Source organism: Myotis brandtii, unplaced genomic scaffold, assembly GCF_000412655.1.
Source record: "Myotis brandtii unplaced genomic scaffold, ASM41265v1 scaffold8, whole genome shotgun sequence".
Lineage (NCBI taxonomy): Eukaryota > Metazoa > Chordata > Mammalia > Chiroptera > Vespertilionidae > Myotis > Myotis brandtii.
Window position 1 is genome coordinate 9,242,801 of NW_005371219.1, and position 6,724 is coordinate 9,249,524.

Below are 6,724 nucleotides of genomic sequence, written 5' to 3' on the forward strand. Positions count from 1 at the left end.
AGGACTGCGCCTCGGACAGACCGGGACGCGCCGGGCTCTGAGCCCAGCGGGAAGCCAGCGCGGAGCTGGTACACGTGGCTGCAGAGAGCTTATGTTAATGCCGTGGGCCTTGAATTCTCTGGAGTCATACCCTTTGGAACATCTTTGAGAATTATAGGCCGTAATCTTCAGCAAAATAGATACACCTGCCAGAATTTACTGACAATATAAAGGAAGTTCAGAACATCTTTTCAGGAATAAAGCGATTAACCCTGGCAGGCGTGGATCCATTGGTTGGATGTCCTCCCCCTGCGCCAAAAGGTTGCTGGTTGACTTCCCAGTCAGATTACCTGCCAGGATTTCAAGCTCAATCCCCCTCTTCGACCCCCTCACCCCCTCCACACACACACACCCAGGGCGCGTACAGGAGGCAGCAGATAGATGTGAGAGTAGAACATCATGTTTCTCTTTTTCCCTCTTCCTTCCTCTCTCTAAAAAAAATAAAAATAAATCCTGGCCGGTGTTGCTCAGTGATTGAATGTGGACCTATGAAACAGGAGGTGAAGGTTCGATTCCCTGTCTGGCCGTCTGGGCACACGCCTGGGTTTGTGGGCTCAATCCCCCAGATGGGGATGCGCAGGAAGCAGCCTATCAATGATTCTCTCTCATCGTTGATGTCTCTCTCTCTCCCTCTCTTCCTTCCTCTCTGAAGTCAATTAAAATATTTTAAAAAAATAAAAATTGATAAAAAATATTTTAGAAACAGAAAGAAAATGAAGAGAGAAAAAAGAACAAAGCGATGAAAAGATCAACTGAGTCATACCTGTCCAGCTTATTGGTCAGGCAGTAGGTGATTAGACAGCATAAAACAAAACAAAAACCCAACTGAAAAAAATACTGCTCAGCAGTGGAAACAGCCCTTTTGCGATGTAAAAAGATGAACCAGAAGTTAAAGGTAAAACTTCCAAGGACAACCTGCTGCATGAAGTTTCGTACATGTTCACATTAATGCTCAAGAAGATACATGCTCTGTTAAATTAGAAAGTATTTTTTTTCTCGTTTTCAGAGTGATCTCCCTTCCTTTTTCCATCCTACACACTTTCATTCCACCGCTTCTTCACTGCTTCCCACAGTGACTACTTGATTGCATTTGTGCAATCATAAAAAGCAGAAATTCTTTCAATTGCTGAAATGATGCAACTGTTATTGGGGAAAAAAATGTCTCGTCTTCCCCCATTGCTAGTGGAAGTGGGGTTCTTGAGGTACCGCTTGAATAAGCATTTCCAGAGGTCCCCGAGATATAGTACAAAGCTTTACTTCCCTGGAATTACACCCTGGTTCCCAAAGTCCGATTTCCCTAGTCCAGTCATAGAAGAAGTGTTGCTGAGGTTTAGTAAAGCTAGAAACAAAGCCAGTGTCCAGAGTTTCCTTTCCTTGTTGGAGCTGGGTCCCGTTCAGCATCGGGCTAGATGCGGTCCATTAGTCCATTGTGTGTTGGGTTCACATGGCCATGGGAACACAGGAGCAAAAGAGCCCCATAATCTCCGAGTCACTCAAGTCCTAAAAGAGCCAAGAGCACACAAGAGAGCAGGAGAGCAAACTTCTTTGATTAATGGGCTCTGCATCCCCAGTGTCCGCACTCTTGCAGTGGCCACGCCCATTCTGGCCAACCATCTCTGTCCTCAGGTGTGATTGACAGCAAGCACCTTTACTGGGCATGTGTCTATCTTCCCTTTGTTGGACTCCTAGGGAGTGTAAAGCAGCTTCCTAGTGAAGCTGCCCAAATGACATGCCTATAATATCTGGCCTTTCCTTTGCTCCTTTCCTATTATTAAAAACTAGCTAAAAAAAAGAGAAAAAAAGAAAGAACTAGCTAAGTACAACTGTATCACAACTTCATATCAGTTCAGTTTACACTGTTGACATTTTATACAGGTGACACATAGTTGCATTTACTAGTTTAAGGCATTTGTAAAAGATTACAGATGTATTGTTTAATCTTCCAGTAACAGGAGTTAATCATTTATTACTATAAACAGACAAAATTGCCATAGGATCATGAATGATTATGGAAGAAAAGAATACAGTGATATTGGATTACATAAAATCAACTTGGTCATTGGCCTTTAAAAAATAAATATTTCACCCTGACGGATTTGGCTCAGTGGATAGAGCGTCGGCCTGTGGACTGAAGGGTCCCAGGTTCGATTCTGGTCAAGGGCATGTACCTTGGTTGCAGACACATCCCCAGTAGGGAGTGTGCAGGAGGCAGCAGCTGATCAATGTTTCTTCTCATTAATGTTTCTAACTCTCTATCTCTCTCCCTTCCTCTCTATAAAAAAAATCAATAAAATATATTAAAAAAAATAAATATCTCATTAGATGAATCAAGTTAAACTTTTAACTTAAAAATGCTAATTAATATTTTAAAACTGCTTTGAGGTTACAAGTATTGTGTTTGTCTACTGAGCATAACTGAATTTGGAGGCTTTGGAAGGAAATAAATAGAAAGATTTATTCAGGAGTCTTAGGGTTTGCAAACCAGAATCACAACTAGGCAATACCCAGAGTGTTCTGAAGAAGAAATAAAAGCAGAGAGGGTTCTTATGGTAAAAAGTATATCCTTAAGAAGAATCAGTCCTGCATTCTTAGCCCCTGCATTGGTCTGAGATAGTATTTCTCTAGATCAAGCATGTCAAACTCGCGGCCTGTAGGCTGCATGCCTCGTTTATTTAGCCTGTGTTAGCCTTTGAGTTTGGCATGCTTGCTCTAGATAACCAGTGGTCTGGATATTGGATGTCAGGTGGTGGCCTGGATACATGAACATTCTTTCCTTAGTCCTTCAGGAGTTATCAGATGGTGACCTGGAGGCTTGATGTATATTCAGGCATTGATGCAGAACTAGAAAGTTCAAAAGTTTAAATTCCCAAGCTAGTTAGAACAAGAATAGAATTGTTTCCTCATACCTTAACCTAATAGATGTTAGTAATTTAACAGCTCGATTACAGTGACTCCATTTTATTTCTTATTTATGATTTCTAACTTTTTTTCACAAAAACCCCACATTTCTTTTCCTCATTTGAAGCAGCCCCTGCTATATTGCATTATGGGGATTGTAGTTTTTAGAGGCTTAGAATGCAAAGTAGACTAAGCTCTCATTTCCCTCATCAGGGCTGCACTAATGCACACCACAAACACAGAATTGAGCTCGAAATTGAACCTACAATTGTGGGCTCCAGCTTTTTATTTAGCTTAAGTGTTTAATCTTACATAAGAGAGGAGCAAATCAGATAGCGCTTTGGTTGGGGTCTGCAGGTGAGTTTAAAGTTATTTTTTAATGCAGGAGGAACAAGTTCATTTTTTTTTTTTATTCTCACCCAAGGATGTGTTTATTACTGTTTTAGAGAGAGGCAAGGAGAGGGAGAAAACAAAACAAAAACACATCCATGTGAGAGAGAAACATAGATTGGTTGCCTCTGTATGAGCCCCAACTGAATGGAACCCACAACCTTTTTGGGCATGGGACAACACTCCAACCAACTGAGCCACCCGGCCAGGGTGGAAAAGCCTCACTTTCAATTCTCTGAACATTGTATGGGTTGGATTTTATTTCCATATATTTTCTCTTATAATTTATATACTATGTATTTGTTTGTTTGTTTAAGTGGAGAAAAATTACTTGGAGAAGAAAGTTCCCTTCCACTTATCCCAAATCTCAAGATTAGCTAATCACTAAAGGTATTTTAAGAGCAAGCCAAAGCTCTATTTCCTTGGCCAGTTGGTGTGGCTGAGTGGTTGAGCATCGACCTATGAACCAGGAGGTCACAGTTCGATTCCTGGTCAGGGCACATGCCCAGGTTGCAGGCTCAATCCCGTGTGTGTGTGTGTGTGTGTGTGTGTGTGTGTGTGTGTGTAGGGGGCGCGGGGAGGGTGCAGGAGGCAGCCAATCAATTATTCTCTCTCATCATTGGTGTTGCTATATCTCCCTCTCTCTTCTTCTCTGAAATCAATAAAAATATATTTAAAAACAAAAAACAAAGCTCTAGCTCCCCACTCGGAACCCATCCCTGCTCCCCTTTCAAGGAGCTTACTCTTTAGAATCTAAAGTTTAGATCCTCCTCTTTCCTGACTCTTTCTCACTCTTCCAGACCATTCCTGTCAGCACACAAATCACACAAACATGTATCAAGTTCTTAGTTATCGTAGATACATATTTTTTCATTTTTTAAAATTTATATAGAAATAATATAGTGATACCTTTTTCACTCCACTTTATTTCTGAGATTTCATTCCATGTTTATACATACATTTTGGCTCCTTTACAGTATTCACATATACATTTTTCCTTGTTTCCTTTCCTGGAGAACAATTAGGTCCTTTCAAACACTGCAGCAGTGGGCATGGAGATATCACAGTGAAAGTTTGGGTGTTTGCTTAGAATAGGAATCTCTGGGTCCTAGAGCAAGTATGTTTTCCCTCAATCTTACTAAAAATGGCCTAATTATATGAATTTACACTTGCCCAAGCTCATGACAGTCATAAATGTCCCCATTCTTCTTAATAGTTCATGTTATCCGATTTTTAAATATTGTCGATCTCATGGATGAAAAATGGTAATTTGTTTTAGTTTGTCAGCGTTTTCTGATGGGTAGTAAAATTCATATTCAAATTTTCTCTTCTTTTATTTGCCAATTTATATCGTTTTGCCCACTTTTCCGTGTAGTTGTCTTTCCATCCACTTGCCCCTCCCCCTGAAGGTAAACACCAGTCCCACCATAGTTGGGCATGCACAAATCTAGGCACTCATCGCCTACTCTTCTGCAGCATCATTCATATTAACTGGTGAAATTGTGCAATGCAGTGTACTCTAGGGGTATATATTTGCTACAAGCCTGCTCTGTATCTACTACCTGTGTCACCACCTGATTGATTCCCTCATTGTTCTTCCCCAGCAACAGACCTGAACTTTCTCTGTTTCTATGCATTAGTACACCTTGTTACAGGCCCTCCCTTGTTTTCCCATGCCTCCTGCTTTGAGTCCAGAAAAATTTTATTATCTCTGCTTGATTGGTTTCTGTGGTTAGGCTGCTCAAACTGCCATGTCTGCCCCTGCCTATGTTCCACCTGCCTTTTTCCCACTGGACCCCTGCCCTGTCTGCCTGCCTTTCAAGTTAACCCTCTCACTGAGTTCAGCAACCTCGGTACTTAGGTTCTGGCTAGGAAAGAATTCAGAGTCAAGACCCAAACTGTAAGTGAACATTTACTTGGTAAATTTGGGCTTAGGAAGCAAATTATAGAGGTAATGGAAGGGCCCTTGGAGCTTGGGAGTGAAGAAGCTGCTGGTAACAAGCCTGGGGCAGGGAGAGGGAGGGGAGAGAGAAAGGCATGGGAGTGCTCCCTGGAGGGAGTGCACTGGGTCCTCCAACCAATGGGTATTAAGGGTGGAGATTTTAGGGGATGGCCCAGGACAAGATCTCAATAGAATATTCAGCAGTTTTCCAGGTGTGTTCTTTCAGGGTTGTGGTCTCCACTAATTGATTGACCTGCACCAGGACAGTGGGTCATTATTCAATGCAGCTGGTCCTGACCTGGCTGGTTTTGTTGCTTTTCTGAGCCTAGAGCCAAAATACAACTGAGGTTTTGATGTTATCTTTAGGGAGGAAAGGTTATGGGGTCGAAACTGCCTTATCATCAATATGCTAGAAGAAAAGTCTCCCTGGGGCGAGTTCCAACCCTACAATTGATTATCCATTGCTAGGCATCCAGGGCTTTCCACCCTAGTGACCTTCTGTACCTGACCCATTGTCCTTACTCTGCTCATTTCTAACTGCCTACCACTCTTTTTTTAAATATTTTTATTGACTTCAGAGAGTAAGGGAGAAGGAGAGACAGAAACATCAATGACGAGAGAAAAGCATTGATTGGCTGCCTCCTGCACACCTCTTACTGGGGATCAAGCCTGCAACCTAGGCATGTGCCCTGACAGGGAACTAAACCGTGACCTCCTGGTTCATAGGTCGACACTCATCCACTGAACCACCACGGCCGGGCTGCCTACCACACTTTCTTGCAGCTTTAGAATCTCAATTATATCAGCCTCATTGAATGGATAAGGAAATGTTGCCTTTTTAAATACTCTGGAATAATTTGTATAAGATTGAAATAACCTTGTTTCTTTCCAGTCTGGAAAACTGTATCTGCATATGTCTTGGTATGTGTGTGAAGACTTTAATCTACTGATTTACTTATTTAAAACAAAAATAAATATAGGACTATTCCAGCTTTCTATTTCTTCTTGAATTAGTTTTGTTAACATTTCCATGAATTATTTCATTGTGTGCTTCCCAATTAAATGGTATAAAACCATTTCTACCTTTTTCCTATCTGGCTGCTTGAAGATCAATCTCCATTCCGTTTACCCAAGTGCAAAGTGATCTATTGCATATTTTAGTTATGACTCATTCCCTTGTCGGGAAGGAACAAACTTTCTTCTATCCTCCAGGTTTTTCTGGCTAGTCTAATAATCAAATAGATATGGTACAGATTACCAAGAGAAAAATAAGCAAATTTAATACATACTTTTGTACAAGAACCCCCGCACACATGAGAGAGTCAGACACTCCACATGCATGAGAGGTTCAGAGGCAGAAAGGGGTTCTGAGGTATGTAAGACATCCTGAGCTAGGGATGAGGAATTGTACCTGGGGGCTTCCAGAAGGGTCATTGCAGGATAAGAAGAGCAGAT